Source organism: Tursiops truncatus, chromosome 3, assembly GCF_011762595.2.
Source record: "Tursiops truncatus isolate mTurTru1 chromosome 3, mTurTru1.mat.Y, whole genome shotgun sequence".
Classification (NCBI taxonomy): Eukaryota; Metazoa; Chordata; class Mammalia; order Artiodactyla; family Delphinidae; genus Tursiops; species Tursiops truncatus.
Genome location: NC_047036.1, coordinates 45,816,573 through 45,840,892, shown reverse-complemented (window position 1 = coordinate 45,840,892; position 24,320 = coordinate 45,816,573). Strand labels below are relative to the sequence as shown.

The window sequence follows — 24,320 nt, the reverse complement described above, 5'->3', positions numbered from 1 at the left end:
CAGTGGGTAGCCTTGGCTTGTTTCTGATTTTCTTCATTGTTAATTATAGATATTGAATGAAAACTATGCACTAGCATAATAAGGAACCCTTCTTCTATTCCTGTTGTACTAGGAGTTTTATTTTACTGTCAGCTTTCTAATAAGCTTGCTGGGATGCATCATGGACATTGTTGAATGGTAGGAAAAAGATCGTGGATTCAATTTTATACTATAGGGGACCATTGTAGAATAATTTGATTTTGAGGAAAAGATACATAAAACTGTTTAGTAATTCACCCATCCAGTGATAATTGTATAACCATATGGACAAAAGTAGAGGAAGTACATACAAGAGGATTGAATTTAATAGATAGGTCAGATAAATAAATCCAATTTTCTTTCCTGATTTCTTTTTGCCCAAAAGACTCAGAATATTTGATAGCAAAACAATTTGAAATCGATGTTGAATAAAATTTATACACGACTGCTAAAAGCAGACCTATTTTTCTGCTTCTTATCATGTATACATACGTATAAAAAGCAAAACTGAATAGCAAGAAATTATTATTCCTTAAAGATAGGACAGCATTCAACTTTCCCTTCTGACATAGGGAACACCAATGATTGATACTCTAGTCATTTTTCTCAACAATTTTCTAGTTTTTATAAAATATTGTTTAAGCCATAATTGGCTCCCACCATCTATTTTGATGACTTAAATTTTTTTCAAATAAAACATAAATGAGTTTTCATATTATGGATAACCTGGCAGCATTAAAAACATGAATTATCCTTGGAGATGGCAGGACTATATGCTTTCTCCTCATTTTTCTATAAACAATAAAGTTTCAATAAAAATAATCAATAATTTGAGTATTAATATTTACTTGAAATTAGTCTATCACTGTTTCATTAAAAATGTCTAGCACATAAACTTCTTGGGATGTTGATGAAAACTTTTCTTATTCTGCCCCTTCAAAATGACAGATAGTATCAGGCTATAATTTTATTTTTAAGATTTTACGTAATTATATTGGGGGTAAGATTATAAATTTATATACTATCTCCTTCATATTAATAGTACAGATCTTGAATTATGAGTTTCATGATTGTATTATAAGATTAAACATAACATTGGGGAAGCTTCACATTTCCTCTTTGTGAATCTGACTTCCATGCCTGTCAAGACTGGTATAGATTCAAGTTTGTTTTCAATAAACTTCAAAGAAGATCAAAACCAGGGATCATCTGTATCATTGCTCTCACATGATAGCTGTTTAGGACCCCTGTTTTGCCCCTGTTTTTCCTAAGGAGAAAGCCACATTTTCAGGTGACTACTCGCTTTTACAGGGTTGGTATTTGTTTTTTTTTTTAACAACTTTAGGTAATGAACTGCAAAAAACAATGCGAAAATGTTGGTAGACGGAGAGATACACTCCTTCACCATCTGGTGAGCATCCTAGAGAATGGAGACAAATCCCACACCACGGAGGAGTGAAGTCATTTTTGCAGGAAGTTCAGCTTTGAGGGTTAGTTTGAGAACTCAGAGCCGGCTATATTGTGGTGGACAGTTCCGCATGATTCTTTGTGGTTTTTAGTAAATTACAGACTGTTTACACTGGAAGGGACTGTAGAGGTCAGTTTAGAGATGAGGAAACTGAGGCCCACAGAGGTCCAGTGGAGTGTCCATAACATTGACTTGAACCACGTATCAGAATCCACATTCCAAAATGTGCAACTGCTGTCTTATTAAGGAATTTACAAGGACACATTCTGAGGTCATGCAGGAAATGGACTGAAATGCTAGGGATTAGGTCAGTAGCTTGAGACAGTGCAGTCTTCCAGGCAGTCTTCAGCTTCCCTAACCCAACTGGGACGGGGAACATAGAAAACACGTGTGTGTGTGTGTGTGTGTGTGTGTGTGTGTGTGTGTGTGTGTGTGTGTGTGTGTGTGTGTGACTATAGCACCATCTGTGCATCATGTTTTCAGCTGAGCTTTAAGTTGTACAGAAAGAAACCACAGCCTACTTTGGCCAACAGTTCCTAATACTGCTTCTTTACAGAAATCAACTTTTTTCAATATTTCAAACATTTTAGAATATCAGGTCAATGAGATGAGACCCAGTTATGCTTAAAAATTTACTGTGTGCATATATGTGTAGAAAAAATATTAACTTTGAATAGTAATGAACATTGGGTTGTAGAAGTAAGTATATGTGCTTTTTCTTTATTTTCTCTACTTCTTCTGTATTTCTTAATATTTCTACCATAAGATTGTCTTTCAATGTATAGTTTTATTACATAAGTAATAAATAAATACTTTTATGTCATAAAATACTTAAAATGTTGTGGAATATGGGAAAGGCCTCCTCCATGCTCCTTTAGGCTTGCTTTCCTTGAAGGAACCACTTAACGATGGATACAGTTTGGTGTATAACCTTCCAGAATTTTTAGCTGAATATTCAGTTATTTGAATTGTGGAAATGTTTAAAATCAAAAGTGATAAACTACACATGCTTTTCTAAGACTGACCTGTGTTTGCTATGTTTTGGAGAATATGTATTATTACATTCCAGTACATATAAATCTGTGCCGATATTCTTAAGTCACCACATACCATGTATGTCAAATTTCTTATTTAATTATATTCCTATTGATGGACATTTTTTTGTATAACAGGCAGTATGTACTGCAGTGAGCATTGTGTGCATGCTTGTTTGTTGCGTTGAGTTTTAAATCTGTGAACTAGTTATAAAGATGGAAAGAAAGACGACAAGCAGGGAGATGGACATGAGAAGAAGAGGTTAAAGGAGATAGAATCAGATATTTCTGGAGGACAGAATATTCATCCCCTAGGTCTCATCAAACTCCACAGAAGATTCAGATGCTCACTCAGGAAACAGCAACTCTGCTGTAGAATATTTTTTGGAATTCAGGGCTGCTAAGAAGTTTGGGTAAAAACCCACACTACCAAGATGGTTTTGGGCTTTGCTCTTCTTGTGCAAGAAAGAGCACCTCCTCTGACCTACAGGTGGAACGTGGCTGCCTCAGGGTGGGGGAGGGGCAGGTGTCTGATGGGTGGGAGGGCAGGCTCTTGGCCGATGCCATCTCGAGTCTCCTGTCCTAGCCCTGAGGCAGTCTCCTAGTGCAACTGACTGATCCTAGGCCCATGGTAGCCCTCAGGTGTGTCTGAGACAATAAATTATTGGGAATTCTTGCCAAATCTTGAAAATCAGCTGTCGGACTTATGCATGTACGGTATGGCGTAACTGCTCCAGCTGCCTACAACTCTCTTGTACTATTCAAAACAAATGGGAGAAAAATGGGGGAAATTTTTCCCCTAGAAAAGCAAAATGACAAAAAAGAATTGTTAAAAATCATGGTTGCATTGAATGCACCTTAAGGACAACTCCTTCATTTATTTAAAACTTCAGTTCTCTAACAGCTAGCCAGTATTTGTTATCGTTTTGTTAACTTTATGTAGACATTATGCTAAGAGTTTTGTATATAATGCCTTTTTAATACTCAGAAGAGCCCTATAAAAACTGTCACAACTTTACAAATAAGAAACCTGAGACCTGGTTAAATAACTTAAATAACTTAACCAATAGTCATGCAGTTTTGAACCCAACTTTTATTATATTTAAAATTCTAGCTCTTACACCAGATTGGAAATAAACCTATATTTAGCTGTTAGCATGTTTTCATATTGGTGGCAACTCCAGCAATAATAGTATGTTTCACCTAATACATATGTTGTCGATTAGTACTTTGGGTTATATTATCGCTTCAAATTATGGTATCTTTTGTAAAATATAGAAATGCTGCGTTGTAGATAAGACCATATAGCAGTAAGAAAGATATGACTTTTGCTTTTATTTGTGTCAATCATACTATCTTGTTTGAGTTTTAGAAGAGGGAAATGACAGGGTGGGGAGAAACAGAGCAGATTAGCTGGTATATATGATTCTAAAATCTGAGTTATTTGGCATTTTTAAGGCTAAGCACTGATTCAGTTTTATAAGCAGAAGTTGGCAAGAAAATTAATACCGTGCGCTCAATAACAATTCTTTGCTCCTAGGAAAGAGTATTTGTTTCAACTTGAGAGTCATAATCATATTTATCAAACTTGCTGATTGTGTGAACTGTATGTAAATTGTCAGACTCGTAAAGGTATGCATTTATGGTCACCAGGTGCTCCTAGCTTCCATATTTGCATTGTTGGGGGAGTTAGATTTTTTTTTTTTCTGTGTCTCTTATTGTCACTGAAGACTTTAAACAGTCTAGCTGGTATTTTCTGTGATTATATAGGAATATTCTCAAACCTAATTGCTTACACAGAGTACAAATAAGAGACTTTTCCTGTTAGATTTTTAAAGTACTTGTTCTCTAGATTTAAGCTCCAGTTTTACTAATGGGAATAAGTTTTTCTTTTATTTGCCAAGAAGCTCCACTTACAGCTGGAGAAATGTGTTGTTTTCCTATTTATAAAAGTGTGAAGCATGTACTGTGTAGAATAGAAATTACTGTTGTGAAGTGGCCGTTTTAGTTTACATTGATTGTGAAAGTGAGCCAGGGGATTCTGTTTGATTAACTTTAGGGAACCTATAGTTTTCTTCTGTCTCTTTAGCCTTCCTTCTGGTTTACTCCAAGAATTTTCAGCAGGTTGCTCCAGAGCTCCAGAGGAAAGTACGATTCTTGCAAAGTGCTTTCTGGAAGGATCTGCAATGGCATTTAGGACTGCCAAGCATCAGGAAATAGAAAAATGGAGAAATAAATTACCTCATTTACAGAGAATGTCATTTTAGGTTAAATCACATAGAAAAAAATGGTATGGGTCTTTAAAGACTACAAACAGATATTTATAACTGAAAAATATGGATAAAAAGTAGGTTGTGGGAAATGTTTAGAAAAAATAAAATAGTATTCTAAAAGGTAACTTTTATGTCTTCCTAATGTTCATCTTGGAAAAATGGTGAGAATCTCTTGTATGCTCTATATTTGTAAGAAGTAATAATAGATTTTGAAATAATTCCATATGATAGAAAATTTTTTTCTTTGTACCTGATTCCAAATAAGCAAATGTTTGAAGAAAATCTGTGATTTTTTTATTTATAAGAAATGCAGTCTATTAATAAATACCTAATTACTTAAGTCAGAAGATAAACAAAATCTGACAGAATGAGTTTCCTTTGCAACAAATATACATACCCACAATTTGAAAGTTTAAAAAAATAACACTTTCTATTTGAAAGCAATCAAGGTGATTAAAGAATAGTTTTGCATAATCTCATAGCGAATAGTAAGCCTACCCACTGTCCCAAAGAGCAAACTAAAACAAGAAATGAGTTGAAAAGGGAGAGGTTTCAGGTAATCTAACCCAACATTTAATGACTTTTTCAAAAGAATAAATTTGATAAGATAAACTAAGCCAAAATGAGATTAGTCATAAATTATATGTGGTGTACTCTTTTCTTTCTTATTTTCCATTTCTTGTTCCCCATTACATCGTTCCTATACATGGAAAATAATTGTGTGGCATTTCTCTCATCCTGTACCCATCATAGATATACATAATTAAGAAATCGTGCTATTTCTGTAGACCTCAGAATCCTTCTCAACAAAGCATTACAAAGGACCCACTAGCAATAGATTAGAATTGTATGCTAATTGTGCCTCCTGGATCTTCTGATCAGTTCTTTTTATACTTGCTCTCAGGAAAATAATCTGTATCTACAATGAGACGTAAGGAACTGTGTGATATGATAAAAAATGCCTAAGAAATATCAGAACATAATGTCCTAGTCCTGTTTCTGTCACTGAGAGGAGAATCTTGGCAACTTGTAACTTCTCTAGGACTGATTTCCAGTCTGTAAAATTGAGGGGGTTAGGCTAGACTCTCTTTCTAAAATCCTGTCTAGTGTCAACTTGTTATATTCTATACCTTCAACAACCCCCCCGAAGACTTCTCACCATTCCCTAAATACACATTGTTTTACATCTGTGACATTGTGCACATTCTCTTATTTCAGCCTGGGAAGGCTTCTGTCACCTTTGCAGCCTGGCAAAACCACCACTCATCTTTCAAGATCCACCTCCTTAGCGCCAAAGTCTTCCCAAGTTTCCCTCAACTCCCAGATCAAGGGAGTTGTCCTCAGCTTTGTGCTTCTGATCTACATGAGCCTTCATTGCTTTATAATTATTTATTGATCTGTCTTCTCCTGAAAAATCCTGCAAGGAAGGGACTCAGACCCTTGAAATTTATACTCTCCAGGATGTGGTGCTTCATACATCCCAAATGTTCCATGGAATTGTATTGAATTAATACAGTTGGAGGTCAATATTTGCCTGTTATAAGGGTAAAGCCTAGTGATAGAAGGTTGTTCTTTATATGGTTTTACAAACATGTATTTTGGTGAACTAGTCATAGTAAGTTTCATTACATCTGTTCCATCTAAGCAATACATGACCTGTGTACGTTCTAAACCACAGGTACCACAGATAATTCAGTGAGCTTTGAGATCAGTTGAACTAAAGATATTAGAGGTCAGGGGTTAATACAGTAACAAAGAGTTCATGCAAATAAGTAAGGAAAACACAAAAGCTTTGATGTTAAATCATCAGAGACGTGTTCAGACAATTCACAAAAGAAAATATATAAATGACAAGTTAGAATAGTAAAAAAAGAAAAAATTGGGATGTCTGGATAAAGATAGAGCAATTAACACATTCATTTAACACCTCTACCTTCTGAAAACCATAAGCATAAACCACAATGACAAAGAAAGTGAGAAAGGAGTAACAACAACAAAATTTTGTAAGCTCAAAACAAATGGTCAAGTGGTAACTGCCTTAGTAAACAGTTAAAGCTGAATCCTATGCTAGCATTGGGGAAAGCAGAAAGAGCAATCCCACTAATAGTGCCAAACAGCAGAAGGACAAAAGTCAGCCATACCCAGTACCTAAGAAAGTGGTGTAAAGTCTAAAACTGTTTAAGAAGCGGTTAGACGTGCGGATCCCATCATATGTTCTATGGAGCGGTGTGACAGTGCCTCATTCACCCCAGCAAAATAGTGGACATTTATTCTCAGAAGGGTAAAAGCCCCAGTCCTTATAACAGAGAAAGTCATTTATTGAGACAATGCCAGGTCAGGTTAATGGTGCCAAGAGTGGAATCTGGATGAAGGCTAACCTAACAAGGCCATCTGGAAGTGTGAGTCACTCCAGCACCATGGACCAGAGGCTTGTGCAAGTGTGCCCTGTGTTGCAGTGACTGCTGTTTTCGTGATTGCCCAGGAGTTTCCCAGGGAAGAAGGAGAGGGCTTCCCCGTTGGATAAAAAAATGAACTTCCTGTCTTGGAACAGAATCCACAAATAGTGTATGTGATAAGGGATGGGTTTTTATTAAGGTAGAAAATAATGATTAGGATGATGGTGGAAGCACCGCTGAAATATTCCTGGACCAATTTTTGGTCCTTTAATTGCATATTCTGGACCTGCTGGAGCATCCAGACTCTCACATGGGATGTGTTTGCTGTTAACTTTTCTTTCTCTGTTTTACCCAACGCTGTAAAATCTGCTACTCTTGATACACCAAGCCTCTTAACACTGGGTTATTATAAAAGAGGTCTGTGTTTCCATGGTATGGGGAATGGAGACGAGATAAGGAGAAAGAAGGATTTAAGTTAGTTTTTAGGATGCTTTCCTTTGTTTATCAGTTGAAAGAAGAGGTAGAAAGGCGGTTAGTTATATAACATTATGCTCCAGCTGCACTGATCATCCAGCCATTTCTCCAAGAAACCATTTTAATTCCAGCCACTCGAATTTGCACTTGGTTCCTTCTCTCTAGAACACCCTAACAACCTTTTTCTGTCTGATAAACTTTACTTACTCTTCCAGACCAAGTTGAAATGTTCCCTCCAGTGTGAAAACTTCCATAACTCCAGAATATAACATCATAATAACTGCAATTTAACGAGCCGCCTGGCCCTTTAGCCGATTCTTATCTACCAGATAAGCAAGGTAGTTTTCTTCTTTACAGAGAAGGAAACTGAAGCTGAGAAGACTTGAGTAAGTGGCTCAAGAGCAGAGACAGTTGTCCCTCAGTATCTGCAGGTGATTGGTACCAGGACACCCCTCAGCAAATGTGTGGATGCTCGATTCCCTTATATAAAACCATGTAGTATTTGCATATCACCTAACATCCTCCCTACACTTTAAATCATCTCTAGATTGCTTATAATAACTAATACAATCTAAATGCTATGTAAATAGCTGCCAGTGTGAAGCAAATTCAAGTTTTGCTCTTTGGAACTTTCTGGACATTTTTGGGTGAATACTTTTGATCCACAGTTGACGGAATCCAGGAATGTGAAAACTGTGGATACTGAGGACAGACTATAGTGAGATTTGAAATCCAAAGCCTAAAGCCCATTCTTTTCGAAATCTGCATCACTTACCAATCATTTTGTTTTATGTTTGTTAACATGCTTGTCTCCCTCACTGGACTGAGTCTTTATTCCTTCATGGAAAATATATTGTCTTGGGCGGGGTGGCATTTTTACATATAACATTAATCAGATTTAAATTTTTCATTTATTGTTGACATTCCTTGTTTGACTCTACAGTCCACAGGGCAAGGTGTTTAAACCAGATATGTTTTATTCATTATTGAATCCAATACCTGTCACAGTGTCTGCCACAGGAATTGCTCAATATATATTTTTGAGTGAATAAATGAATTAACTAACAACTGAATGAACAAATGAATGAAGCAGAAGGACTGAAATTCAACTCCTAGCAAAATCATACTTTTTTTTTTTTTTTGCGGTACGCGGGCCCCTCACTGTTGTGGCCTCTCCCGTTGCGGAGCACAGGCTCTGGACGCGCAGGCTCTGCGGCCATGGCTCACGGGCCCAGCCGCTCCGTGGCATGTAGGATCCTCCCGGACCGGGACACAAACCCGTGTGCCCTGCATCGGCAGGCGGGCTCTCAACCACTGCGCCACCAGGGAAGCCCTACTTTTTTTTTTTTTTTTTTACTTTCATTGTCCCCATTGTCTGAATAGGCAGTGATTTCTTAAACTAATGTGAAATATACCATCAACGTCAACAATCATGTTGACCCAGATGAAATCTGTACCCTAACAGAATCTCAGCATGCTGGCAGTGTGGGTTAGGGGCAAGTTTTACTTTCTTATAAACAAAGAGACTGAGACTTCAGAATACTCAGCCATAGAGATGTTGGATTTTGTATTTCTTACATATAGGCTGTTGGTTTTTTTTTTTAAGGAGGACAAAACTAATATACTTTATTTTTTTTTATTGCAAGACATACAAAGACATTTGGATTTTTTTTTCTTTTTAAAATTTTTTTATTTTATATTGGAATAGAGTTGATTCATAATGTTGTGTTAGTTTCAGGTGGACAGCAAAGTGATTTAATTATACATATTTATGTATCTGTTCTTTTTCAGATTCTTTTCCCATATAGGTTATTACAGAGTTAGGCTGTTTTTAATTGAGAACTCAAAGAGACAGTTTTAAGCTCTGGACGTCAAGCCAGTGTGGTTCATGTTTTTTCACTACAGGCTCTACAGTAGAACTTTATTTTAGTAGTCTTATGAAGTTTTCTTAAATTTTGAGTGATTAAAAACTGACCACAAAGAGTATTATAAAAGATTGCACCAATTACAAGGTACTTGGCCTCTAGGTACTAACTTACAATTTCCTTAGAGTAAATTGAGAAATATATGTTTACTTGGAAAGTCCTTAAAGTCTAAAAATAGTATGCTTTTTGTAAAGAAAGCCCACGTCCTATTTTTCTTTTTTAAAAAAATTAAAGCCCATTAGAAATAAGACGTAACAAAAAGTATTCAATTATTTCTTCCATAATAGCACAATCCCACATCAGATTTTTAATATTAATACAAAAGAATAGGCAAAAGGATAATGGCACAGACTTCAGTTCTAACCCAAATAAGGCAGGAAATTTAGTGAAATCAGTTTTCCTCTAATCTTATGTGGGAAAAAAAAGTGTCATATGGCAAACCCCTATGATTCCAGTCTGCTGGGCTTATTCATCCCTGCAGTGACATTCAGAAACTATATCAGAAACATAGTCAATATTTCAACACCATCATGCAGGCTAGAAATGTGGGTAAGGTATGTGATAACTTACTGCATTTCAAAAAGAAGTGTCCTTGGGCTTCCCTGGTGGTGCAGTGGTTAAGAATCCACCTGCCAGTGCAGGGGACACGGGTTCAAGCCCTGGTCCGGGAAGATCCCACAAGCTGTGGAGCAACTAAACCCATGCACCACAACTACTGAGCCTGTGCTCTAGAGCCCACAAGGCACAACTACTGAGCCCACACGCTGCAACTACTGAAGCCTGCATGCCTAGAGCCTATGCTCTGCAACAAGAGAAGCCACTGCAATGAGAAGCCGTCGCACCACAGTGAAGAGTAGCCCCCGCTCACCGCAGGTAGAGAAAGCCCACACACAGCAACGAAGACCCAACACAGCGAAAAATAAAGTAAATAAAATAAATTTATATGTATATAAAAAAAGTGTCCTGATTGGGACAAGATGTTGATCATATATCTTCTTCTCTCTTCAGAAACTTATGGCTGTTTTCTTCCTTGCAACTCATTCTCCGTAAAGGCATGTTTTCTCTTCTTTTCTCCATAGAATGAAAAAGAAAATGAAGAAGGATCAGTATCTTAAAAATAAGCTTTCCTACCACTTGGGGAGATGACCAACTTCCTTTACTAGTCACTCATTTCGCATGATCCTCTCCTGCCTCAACTTAAAATGTTCTCCCACACGTGCACCCTCTCCTATAACAAATACACCGTTCTCATGACTTACACCTTTGTCCATGTTATTCTCTTTGTCTGGGACCCCTCCTCACCTCCCCACTCCTTCCCCCACTCCACCCTTGCTCCTCTTCCCTGCACCTAATTCCTGCATTTCCCCCCCCCCCCCCCGCCTTTTTTTTTTTTTTTGTGGTACGCAGGCCTCTCACTGTTGTGGCCTCTCCCGTTGCGGAGCACAGGCTCCGGATGCGCAGGCTCAGCGGCCATGGCTCACAGGCCCAGCCGCTCCGCAGCATGTGGGATCTTCCCAGACCGGGGCACAAACCCGCGTCCCCTGCATCGGCAGGCGGACTCTCAACCACTGCGCCCCTCCTGCTTTTTGATGTATCAAGAATCAGCTCCTCGGGCTTCCCTGGTGGCGCAGTGGTTGAGAGTTCGTGCCCCGGTCCGGGAAGATCCCACATGCCGCGGAGAGGCTGGGCCCGTGAGCCATGGCCGCTGAGCCTGCGCGTCCGGAGCCTGTGCTGCACAACGGGAGAGGCCACAACAGTGAGAGGCCTGCGTACCGCAAAAAAAAAAAAAAAAAAAAAAAAAAGAATCAGCTCCTCTAGGAAGCTCCCCAAGAATAAGTTAGATGCCTCTGTGTTCTGAATGTGCTGTCGGAACCCTCCTCAGTGGTCCACTAGGATTGTTTGTTAACTTTCCTCACTTCCTGACTAGACTGAATTTCTTAAGGGCAAGAACTTATCTATTCATTATTGCATGTCCAGCATCTTATCCAGTGTTTAGTACATATTACGTGTTCAGTAAATGTTTGTTGAATGAATCAATGAGTCAGTGGTTTTCCATTAGGAGAGTGAAGAAGGTATATTTCTTAGAACAGAATCCGAAAAGCACACAGGAAGAATTGGGACATTTTTGGTTGAGGTAAAAGTACTTTGACAGGGACCACCTTTGAAACTCCATCTACTCGGGCCTCTTGTATTCTTTGTGAGATAGGAATATTAATTCTCAGATCCTATCAAAGGAGATCTAGTTATTAAGGGCCAAAACAAATTGGTATAAAATCAAATTTCTTACAAGAGACTCTCAAATCATATATCCTAAAGACAATATTATAATGAAGTCTCAGTAGCTTCCAAATACTAATACATGTAATATCATATGATTAAAACAGTATGAGTCAAAGGAAGGAACAGGATGTCTAGGTTTTCAGATTATTTGGTATTCCTTAACACAATATTTTATTAGTGTATAGTCTCTTGACAATTATTTCCTGATCTTATTTCCAAGGAAACTTTAGACTTAAGATGTTTATTCTGCAAGGATAGGTGTGTGATATTTTATTTTCATTATAGATATAGCAAGTAGAATGCATTTATCCTTTGTGGCCAGGGAATAAAAGGAGCCCCATGTGTAGAAAGCAATGAAATCTCCAAAATATGAAAATTGGGTGTGGGTAAACTTGAAGTCAGTGTGTAAGGCAAGCATAGAATCTTCTGACTGTCTTTTCTTTAATAAAACTTAATTATTTATTTATTGTTAAGGAAAGTCGGAGACCCTGTGGACGTTTCTACAACTGAAATACTCCTTACACTTGGAAGTCAGGCTATTTGTTGGAAGGATAGAAAAAAAGCTAACGCCTAAAAAAAAACTAAGCTTGGAGAAGGGATCATCACTAATAAGATATATATATATAAGATATATACATATATATATAAGATAATAATAAAAATAAGATATATATATGATCCATGTATTGCTGATCCTCTGATTAAATACTTTTTTAAAAAAAGTTATTTGGTGAATGAATAAAAACAGATGGTTTATTGCCATTTTAGAGAGGAGTAACAAACTCTAGTTAAAAAGAGTTCCAATCTGAATTAACAAATCACCATGTTGTGCAGGATGTTGAAATTTCACTGCCAGTAGATTCATGGCCTGTTCTGAGTATTTCATTCCCATTTGACTCATTGTGATAAAATACTGGGGCATGGGTAGTCTTTAGGACCTGACAGCAGACTCCACTTTAGTAGGACCAGCATCAGGGCTGTGTGGTTTCTTTTAGGAGGCAATGTAGTCTACCTAGCCCCAAATGGACCAATGAGAGCTTGGCTAGGACTTGCTTATGGTAGCCCATAGAACTCACCTGAAAGAGTACCAAGGATGCAAATGTCACCTCGGCCAGTTGGCCTATCAGTTGACTGAAAAAATAAAACACATTTCTAATGTAGTTTAGCGAAATATGATATTTTGAAAGGGGTCTGAAATATAACAGGAATCTTAAAGCTGGATTTTTGTTTCTTTCCAGACTTTGTCTCTTTGTCTGTCAGTCAGTCAGTCTCTCTTTCCGTCTCCTTCCTCTTGTGAACTGGTAGGTAACAAGAGAAAACATATATATTGTCTCATGTTTCTTTATTAATAACAACAACCACTTGAATTCTGGCCACCATCCATGTCAGATTTTTAATTTAAATGGTCTCTTCCTTGGAGTTACCTTGGAATTAGGTTCTTATTCCTTCTCTGTCTCTTTTGTATTTCTGAAAGATATTCATCAATTTAAAATAAGAATTCCAGTTTCATTCTAGAGAACTAATACTATCTGATTCTCACTCATTTTTTACTTTCTTTTTCATTCCCCATACCTCTGCCACTGCCAAATAAACTGATTATCTCAATTTTTATCTTCTCCTTTATATTTTTAAGGTAATAACTGAAATTGACTTGCTCCGAGGCAGATACTCTAGGTGACGGGATAACTTGAGGCAAAAATGGTTTGAATCAATTTATGGGTAGTTTTGATCACATCTATCAGTTTTATGACCTGCCATTCATAATAGATCACTTCCTAACCTGACCCTGGCCCTGGCCCTGGCCCAGTTTAGAAAATTACTAGCATAGTTACTGGTTGACACTTAAATGCATATCTTCAAGTTTAGTAATCTGAAGGAAAATTTCCAGAGGCATGATAATAAGGAAATTTAATTAAGAACTCATGTTGACTCAGGAATACTATGTACAGCATTGATCCATAGTATAGCTAATACATTCATTATGCTGCAGGTTTCAAGTGATTTCTTAGTACACTGGCCAATCAGAGTGGAACCTGTCTCAACAGGAAGGTTGAAAGAGGCAACGCAATGAAACTTTCATCTTCACTGGGAGTGAACTAACTTGCCAAATCTGGGCCATCAATCATAGTGAATATGTTCAAAACAAATCATACATCTTCCACAGTTCATTGTATTCATCAGCACGTTTGAAGTCAGCAGTCCAAAGTAGTTGCTTTTGGCCAAGTTTTCCATAGCCTGTGGTTTAGGCAATATGCTTCAGCTGTCTTTTTCAAGGCTGTGGTTCTCATATAGTTGTACTCCATGGGCCAGTGTCAACGAAATCTGAAAGGACAAAAGGGTGGCCTCGTTTATAAGGAAGGTCATTACATTATATCTTTGAAAATGCTGTCTTAAAAATCAAGGCATTGTCTAAAAAGTCTTGGAATCACTTAGAGCTTGAATGCATGAATAGATTGGAAGACTGAGTTTCCCACTCATGTACTGTGCTAGCACTCACTGTATAGGCAAAAAAGTGCAGTATGAAGTGTTTATACCCGGGGGGGGGGGCAGGAGAGTGTTCAAACATGAAATAATTTATTGTCACTGTTCTGATTGCCTCTTTAAAAAAATGTTTTATTTGGAAATCATATCAAACATAATAGAAAGCTTTGTGAAGAGTACAGAGAACCCATATGTATTCCTCACCCAGATTGACCCATTGTCAACACTCTGTCCCATGTGCTGTATCACTGTCTTTCTCTTTGTGTACACACACACACACACACACACACACACACACACACACACACTACTTTTCTTCTTAGAAGCCCTTGAGAGAAAGCTGCACACATCATGGCCCTCCATCCTCCAACTCCCCAATCTATATCTCCAAAAAACAAGTATACTTTTCTAAACAACTATGATATAGCATCAGTCACCTGATTGCCTTTGGATATTTCAGCATGAATTGTTTTTATACCTTTTTACCTCAAATTCTAACCCAGATACTGAAACTGGTAGAAAGAATAACTCAACTATCTAAAAAAAGTCATATCACTCCCATTTAAAATTTTGCCAACAAACATGGTATGTCAGTATGTGGGAAATGACTCAATGTTGGTTTTAGGAAAAATACACGTGTTAATACTAATAGAGATTTCCCTTAATAAAGAAATCTTATCTGTTTAGGGATGCATCTTATCAGTGGCACTACAGTTAGCTAGCATTCGTTAGGACAGACAGAACATCTTGTCTTTCTGTATTTTTGACCCTGTTTTTCCTCTTGTGATCAGATAACCCCAGGTTTTGAAAGATTTCAGTAGTTTCTACTTAGTCAGTGCCCTTGCCTTTCTCCCTGGCAGTAAGCAGCAGAGAAGTGGAGGGGGCATTGGCAATGCCAGATGGGTTTTGGAGAGATCAGGGGTCCTGTGGTCATTATCCTGACACTACACCACAGCCATTCCTTCACTGAGACAGTCCCAAAATGGTTCTTGTAGCTGTTTTTATCTCCTGTCTTATTTTTTTGAATGCAGGTTTACACTGCTGTGAGTAAATAGAACTGAGATTTATGTTTAATAAGCTATGTAGCTAATTTTGATAACGCATATCTGACAGTTGCAATTTTTTTCCCAAAGGGCCTTGAGCTGGTATATCCCTCTCCACCCCAGTGTATCCAACAATATGCCTATGTACTGGGGAATCCAATTGAGAACAACAGTGCTTCAGGTATTTAGAATGGGCAGCAAGATTTTCTGTAGGACGAAGTTGCGATGCTGCAGCAATTTATGAAAAACTGGCCCCTTGGTAACTATGGTGGACACTATAGTGGCACAATCCTGCAAAGTCGTCCAGGAGGTTGTGTGTTCATCCAGTGACAATGTACACACAGAGGTGGGTCTCAAGTATGTGCAAACAACAAGTTTACTACCCTGAACAGACTCTTCATTTATTCATTTAACGGATTTACGTTGAAAGGGAATGTTCCAGGAGCTGGGGATTTGGTAGTAAATAAGACAGCCATGGTCTGTAGTCTCATGGAGCTTACACATAAACTGTTTTGCTTTAAACTATTATACATTAAGAATTATTTGTTCTCTGACCATATGATCACCGTATGTCATTCTATAAACCTTTCAGACATGACTTGGATCCACAAGAATTTAGTTTTAAAGCTGTTGGATCTGCAGGAGGAGAGAACATTGGCTTTGAATGACAAATCATAGAAAGAAATAATTTTGAAAAAGATCCTCCAGGTTGTAGCGATATAACAAGAGCAGTGTGCTCAGAGACTACTGAGTCAGAAAAAATATGTAAGCATCCGTGTGTTCAAGTGTATAAATGAGTGGGGTGGGAGTCCGGGGGGAGAACCTTCCCAGAATGAGGACAGTGTTCTTCTTCATGGTGGGGACACCATTTTTTAGTTCATCACTTCCAGGCTCCCATCAGCTTCCAGGCTGGAATGGCTTCCAAATTAGGCTGGAAGGGCAAATATCTGAACCCTAGGGGAAGCTCTGGGGGTTCTTGCAGGGTTTTGTTTGGCCTGTTTTCTCAAAATTATTTTCAGATAGTTCCAGAGCAAGCTCTTAATTCACAAACTATCACTGCACAATATCTTTGAATTAGAGTAAACCAGAAACCAGTCATCCGTTATCTAAATTTCAGCCTGGCCTATGTCAACACACTTCTTGTTGACAAGACTAAGCTATAGTCCTAGATAATAGGTGAATAGGAGTTTTATTAATGGTTTTTGTATTAGTTGGGATTGTATTTGGCTGTGGATATAGACATTTAAAATAGAAGTGGTTTAAACAAGGTAGATGTTTATTTCTGCATCATGTTAAAATCAGAAGGTAGGTAGTCCAGAGCTCATGGGGCAGCACTTCTATTCCATAAAGTCTTCAAGGACACATGCTCCTTCCATTATGTTGCTATTAGACGTGGCCTCAGTGTGTAAATTCAACCCACGACCTGATATGGCAACCCCAGCTCCATCCATCCACTTCATATTCTAGCCAGTAGAAAAGAGAAGGGAATGGAGAAAGACACATAAAAGATATATGAGAGATGTCTTTTAATGAGAGTTCCTGAAACTTCCATATAACACTTCTACTTCCAACCCATTCACTAGGACTTAGTTGTATGGTAACACTAGGATTCTGGGAATTTTCTGTTTTGAGTATCCATTTGCTTAGGTAAGAATTGGGATTCTAATAGAGACCTGATGAAGGAAAGCACCAGTGTTAGGGACCAGCCAGCAGTCTCTGCCACAATGTAGCCTGTTAATAATGTTGCATATGTTTTAAGTATTTGACATCAGTGTGCAGAAGTGTATTTGCACTATCATTTGTAGTATGATCTTGTACAGTACGAGCTTAGTAGCTGCAGTTTTCAGGAAAGTCGTGTTAGGCTCTGCTAGAATATTTTACCTACCCTGGCTAAGGGTCTAAAGATTACATGTGCTAGCCTAATGACTAATTTCAATGGTGTGTGGAAATAGATTCCCTACCTCAAAGGCGGTGTGTTCACCTAAAATTGGGGAAAGGAGAAACTGGTAGCCCAGAACAAAAGTAGTTTGGGCTCTTAAGACTGTTTGAGTCTCTTCATGTTCTTACCAACTCATACCCTCATCTAAATTTGAATCACGGGTACATTTTGAACTCACAGTACAGTCCTAAAGTCCCACACGAGGATTACTCTGCTTGTTCTAACAAGATTGTGTCCCAGCAGGCATGCCACAATTTGAGGGTTACAAATAGGGAGGTCTGAAAAGAGAGGGGCGGAGGGGGTCATTTCTCTTAACTCTACTGCAGTATCTTGGATTAAGGTAGATAATGGTTCCCATTTTGCTGACATGAGGCAGCTATGTCACTAAATAGGGAGAATGAACAGTTCCAGAGCTGATTTAATTTCCAGCGGGGTTTATGGAAGCACTGAAACATGCTGTAGCCAAGTGTTCCTAAAAGTATGAAGTAATCTAATTCATTCCATCATTACAAGAAATTAAAGCCAAGAACAATTACATCCCAGTAGTAAAAAGAATCAGTTCAAGTGCCATTGTTATTGACTGAATGAAGTGAGCTTTCTGATTACCTTGACCAGCCAACATTTTAATTTTCGTCTGTCCATTTATTCCAAATCGCATTAGAGGGGCTTAAACTGATTTTGACCAAAGAAGCTACGTTATTAAGGTGCAGTTTAATCTGAGAAGCTTAATTACTAGATTAGAGTTTTCGAATGGACGTGTCTTCTAGATTTCAGTAACTGGGGATGTAATCGTTAGTGATTCTTTGTTTCTCAGTGTTCCTAAGTGGTTCAAGATGAAAGAAAGACTTAAATTTAGAGAACTGATTTTTTTCTGTTGTTTCACCAAGAGTGTCTCTGAACAGAGGTGCCTGTTCTTCTAGCAGTAGGCTCAAAGCTCCTGTATGCTCTGGTGATTTGAGAGAATTGCTTCCATAGAGGAAAGCCTTGGGCCGGTGTGGTACCCAGACTTCCGGAAGAGGCAGGGCTGGGCAGCTAAATGATGTGTGATGAACTCTCCCATAGTGTCCATATGATTTAGCATCCACACCAGGACACTTCTGAGAATGAAATGCAATGCTATTCATATTTATGCTGGGATAACAAACATAAACCTGGTAACTTCAAGGTCAATTAGAATATATGAAACCCCTACCCATATGGAACACAGGGCAATAGATATTTAAACAAACAAATGAAGTGGGGTGTTTAGGCACCCAGAGAATAAGCCATTCTGTAGGGCACTAGGAGGGGAAACTGAAGATAAGGTTCACTGTGCCAGGGATTTCTCTTCGCAGCACAGTTACTCTAATCACGCAGTATCTCAGAGCATGAGGCTTACTAGCCCCTGAAGCATGTTAATATTTCTCTAACAGTCTAGTTGTTGATTCTCAGAGGTGTGAGAAGCTCTGGAAACATCACAGAAAGGTAGCCTTAATAAAGGGACTGTTTCATGCTTTTTCAGTTCAATTCAATTCAACAAAAATATTGGATATCTGGTATGTGACAAACCAGTGTTTTGCACCAGAGATAGAAAAATGTATTGATATGATCCTAACCCTGGAGAAATTCATTCTAGTATTAAACAAATCATGGCAATAGATTATTTAATGATTTAATTACTCGAAAAGTTGGCTTTCATGCATCAAATATGATATCTGCCAGTCTCTGTCTTTAGAGGGAACTCCTGCTGGGTGGTAACCTGGGTTTTTCCAGACCCCCTACTCATGCTAGACGCTATGGTAAACAAAAGGGGCGAGTGGGTTGTTATAGTGACACCGTTTTTACTCAGAGGTCTTTGTTTTCTAGACTGTTAATTTACTTTTTTTCCACCTGGAAAGCCCTTCCCAACCATCTGAGCTGTTCTGACCAAATCAGCAGAGACAAGCTACAGAGATTCAGGATGTCTGGGTTAAAAAGGTTTGTTTGTTTAATTAGATAAACAATTTGAGAGTACTTTCCAGGATTACTCTTCTTAGTCACATCGGTAAAGGCTGGGAAGACCCTCTCAGTCAGTCAGTGAATAATAGAATCTGGGAGAAGAGTGAAACGCTGGAAGGAGCTGGAAATAATTCAGAAAATCCTAACATACTCTATGTGCCTGCATGTAAAATCCCTCATCATCATGCTTTTCTGAGGACTTACTTTACACACACGCAATCCAATTAATCTTCAGAATCACCCTGTGATGTAGGTCCTGCTCTCGGCATTTTTCAAATTAGAAAACAAGCTTAAACAAGCGAATTAGCTTATATGAGGGTCTCAGGCTAGTCAGTGGCAAAACTCAGGTTGGGAAACAAGGACTGACTTACTCCAAACACTGTTCTCTTGAAGTTTCAGTCCCTCTGTGGCGCAGAATAAACCAGCATATAGTCCACTCAGAGATTAAGGGGAGTCGGGGCCCACCCAGCCTCGTTTCTAAGTAAAAGAATAAGGGGTGGCAGCAGCTCAGAGCTCCAGTAGGGGCTTTACTCCTGTAGAAGAAGCACCTTCCTTCTGCAGCCAGCCGGCCAGTTTCAATTCAAGTGTCAGTCTCACCCTGAAGGACAATTACGTTATCAATGGTTACTTGCCCTGATGAATTCATTTCTAAACTTTCAATCCGCACAAAGAAAGCAGGACCCTGGGGCCCCAGAGACCAACTCATGGGGAGGAGGACGGGGCAGGCAGAAGGGGCAGCAAATGGGGAATTCGAGCTGCAAACTTTAAATTCTCAAAGGGTTGGATTTTTTCCACCGGCTTATCTGCCAGCCCCAGGTTTTCTCCTCTGCCCCCAACAGTTTCCTTGTCCTTTTCACATAAACATTGTCTTCTTCATGTTCTCAGCTTGCAGTTGGCTGGATTTCTCCACTTTTAGAGACCCATGCCTACCCTTTCCTCCTTTGCCCCCGTGCTTGTAGCTCTCTGCCTCCTTTTCTCTCTCACTCCTAGGCTTCCACTGAAGAGAATTTGGAGACTTGGAGAAGGAAAAGACTGTTTTTGTGTCTGGTGTGCCTGAAGCCTAGTGCCACGAGCTGGTTCTTGCCCCATCTGAGCCACCAGGTCCACTCTTGCTGTTCCCTAAATCCCAACCCAGTTTGCAAACTCTGATCATGAGTTACCAGGTAGAGGAGGGCTTGGACATTGTCTTCAGGAAGACTGGCATGCTTCTGCCTTAGCACGCATGAATTTCTTTTTCTTTAATTTTTATTTTATATTGGAGTAGAGTTGATTTACAATGTTGTGTTAGTTTCAGGTGTACAGCAGAGTGATTCAGTTATACATATACATGTATGTATTCATTTTCAAATTCTTTTCCCATTTAGGTTATTACAGAATGTTGGGCAGAGTTCCCTGTGCTATACAGGAGATCCTTGTTGGTTATCTATTCTAAATATAGTAGTTTGTATATGTCAACTGTTTGAAATCACTGTGACTGTTCATTTTTGGATGAGCACCTCTAGACTGGGGGCTCCCTGAAGCCAGAGATCTGAATTCAGCTCTGTACACTGAGCACCTCTTAGAGTATCAGATACCCCCTAACAGATGTTCAACAAATATTTGTTGAGTAATGAGTCGAACCAAAGTTTTAAGTAGACAAGAATGAATCAATGCCAATGAAATCAAAACAATGTCTAGTTTCCCAACTTTGTCCAGCAAAAGGACTTACCCCCTTGGTAAAACCAAAACAGACAAAGTATATGGATTCCCTCCAGCTCCAGAACCCATCATCCTAAATCTTCTCCTGAGTGTCCCCCTCCCTGGGTGATCTCAGGATCACTGCTCCCCAGACTTTCCTGCTGCTCCTAGGGAGAGCTTGTCATCGGCTTCTATGCAGAGCTTCCTTTGGAAGAACTTTTGCATGAAGGAAGTGGCCTGTGAAAGGCAGGAATGGAGTAGATGGAAGAAAAGAGGGAATGAAGGACCGGATGAGCAAGGGGTAAATATGACCAAATGTGCAGATGTGGGACTCTGGGGGGACTTGCTGACAGGAGGTGGGGAGTGTAGGTGGGGTCAACCACAAGGGATGGTGAGGACAGATGGGTCTAGTGAGATGGATTTTAAAGGACATCCCAGGAGTCTAACTGAAGTTTAGATACAAACCTGTATGCATTAGAATCCAGAATATGGTCTTGTGTAAGGAGAGATATTATTATTATTATTATAGAAGAGGTGCTTTGGGAACATAAGATTATTTAGGAGCAATTGAAAGAGGAAAAGACCCCTAGAAACTGAGGCAAGAGCTAGGTTTTCTGGGAATTTCTTTGTAAGAGTTAAAATGTGGGCCAAATGGAAAAATTTATTTTTTCCTATTCATTTGCCAATGAAAGGGATAGGATGTGTGGCAGTTTGGGGGAAACAGTGCTCCCTGTTCGGCTGGGTCATTAGTAATTTTTTGGTCATTGGAGTCATATCTTTTTGGTCAGGCCAAGTTCCTCACAGCACATCTCATAGGAGTCCAGTTGGTGCATGGACAGCTGAGATCATTTGGCCAAGACCGTCCCTGAGTAATTATTGGAACCTGGTAAGGAATCTCTGTCTTTTGACTCCAAATCAAAAGTCTTTGTGACCCTACATTAGCCTTCCGGATTCCAGAAACATTTAACTTAATTTTTCTACCTTGAAATTATAATGTCCTTATAGGCTTGTCTAAAACGCTGCTCTCAGGAAGACTTCTGTCACTTGTGCTAATAAGCACTGCAGATATTAGACGTTGCAATCTGGCCACTAAGGGTTATGACTTTTATTTTGTTCCGTCCTTAAAATGTTTAACTTTTTAAAACTAGTTGCCCAAACTTTAAAAACAAATTTTGCATATAAATCTCCAAATGTGGGGATTCTTTTGAAAAATCTGAAGATCTGGCAACAGTTGGCCATCGTTCCCACATGTGCCCTCTGACGTCTCCACCTGCTTCCCCCTCAGTACCCCCAACCACATCATTCATCCATTCATTCATATGATCTGTCTGGCTCCTATAAGGCTTGTTAGTGAGTGATCTATGCTTTATGTGTTCAACTGCTAAGCCTCTAGTGTCCTAAGGAGCCCCACACATGTATGGAGAAATGACTTATGAAGTATCTGCATGTTAGACAGCTCATACCATAAAGAACCCTGTGTTCTACTTACGTCTCCCTTGCAGTAGAAAAGTAGAGGGAGAGTTTTTGTTTGTTTGTTTGGTTTTGGTTTTTTTTGCAGTACGCGGGCCTCTTACTGTTGTGGCCTCTCCCATTGCGGAGCACAGGCTCTGGACACGCAGGCTCAGAGGCCATGGTTCACAGGCCCAGCCGCCCTGCGGCATGTGAGATCTTCCCGGACCAGGGCACGAACCCATGTCCCCTGCATCGGCAGGTGGACTCTCAACCACTGCGCCACCAGGGAAGCCCAAGGGAGAGTTTTTATTACAAAATGGGAAGAAGAAACAAGAGGGAGACAAAACTAACAATTATTAAGCTAGATGATTCCTTACCTCCATGTTTTCAAGCTTATTGGTAGATTGCAAAATCAGTTTCATGGGTCACAATCAATATTCTTAAAATGAATAGAATAGAAAACATCAGAGTGAATCATACATGGTAAGAGTAAATATTTCATGTAAGTTCTATTCCAGTTCTTTATATACTGGATCAAATATGTGTCCAGTGTGTATGTGTTTCAATTATGTATAGATTTCCTTTATATGGTGTGTATATCATTCTTTCACTTTCACTTAAATGCATGGTTTGTTAAACAAAGACTATAAACAAATTTTGCCATGACCATTATATATAACACACGAAAGTTGCTTTTAATAGGAGTTCACTCCCTCCTACCTTTTATTTTTTTTCAGTAGTGTGTATGTGTTCATCCCAAACTCCTAATTTATCCCCCCACCTTTCCCCTTTGGTAACCATAATTTTGTTTTCTACGTCTGTGAGTCTCTTTCTGTTTTGTAAATAAGTTCATTTGTAATTTTTTTTTGGATTCCATATATAAGTGATATCACATGATATTTGTCTTTCTCTAACTTACTTCACTTCATATGATAATCTCTAGGTCCATACATGTTGCTGCAAATGGCATTATTTCATTCTTTTTTATGGCTGAGTAGTATTCTCTTATACATATATATATAGTTATCTAGTTATAAATATATATGTGTATGTGTATATGTATGTATATATGAAACCACATCTTCTTTATCCATTCATCTGTCAGTGGACATTTAGGTTGCTTCCATGTCTTGGCTATTGTAAATAGTGCTGCTATGAATATTGGGGTGTATGTATCTTTTCAAATTAGAGTTTGCACCTTTTCTGGGTATATGCCCAGGAGTGGGATTGCTGGATCATATGGTAGTTCTATTTTTAGTTTTTTAAGGCACCTCCCTACAGTACTCCATAGTGGCTGCACCAATTTACATTCCCACCAATTGTGTAGGAGGGTTTCCTTTTCTCCAACCCCTTACCTTTTTAAAACAAACAGGTATCAAAACCTTCCTGTACATATTTTTTATAGCAGGAGTCAGCACCCACACTTCTTCAAAAAATGAGCACAATTAACAATAGTATTCATTGTACTTCCTACTTTAAACAAGTATACTGGTCATAGTATAAAATGTGTTTCTTACTGTGGTTCACTGTCAAAAATATTTGAAAGCCACTTCCTTATTTCATAAAATCTTCTCCCAAAACTCTGTATGGGTAGAGTCTGAACCTTTAAGAAAATGACAGTCTCTACAGGAGTTGAAGTTCCCCATAATTTTTACTTGTTGGAAGGTCTCAGAGAATGCCAAAAAGGAATTAGCTGGGGCCTTGAAGCTGATGAACAAAGGGAACTTTCAAGCTGGGAAGCCATGATTATTAGGTCACCAGGACAAATTATGAAAACAAAATATACAGACTGGAATTAGAATGTGGACCTAAATATCCAGAAGCTTCTCCATTGGTTATTTTGCAACAGAAAATTATATGAATGAAATAAATAATGCCAGTGA

General features: G+C 38.7%; 1 protein-coding gene across 5 annotated transcripts in view; it reads left to right on the top strand.

The window, feature by feature from the left end:
- The window catches only part of PDE4D (phosphodiesterase 4D), a 1,282,340-nt gene that overhangs the window by 1,188,337 nt on the left and 69,683 nt on the right, over positions 1-24,320 (top strand). The window lies entirely within an intron of this gene.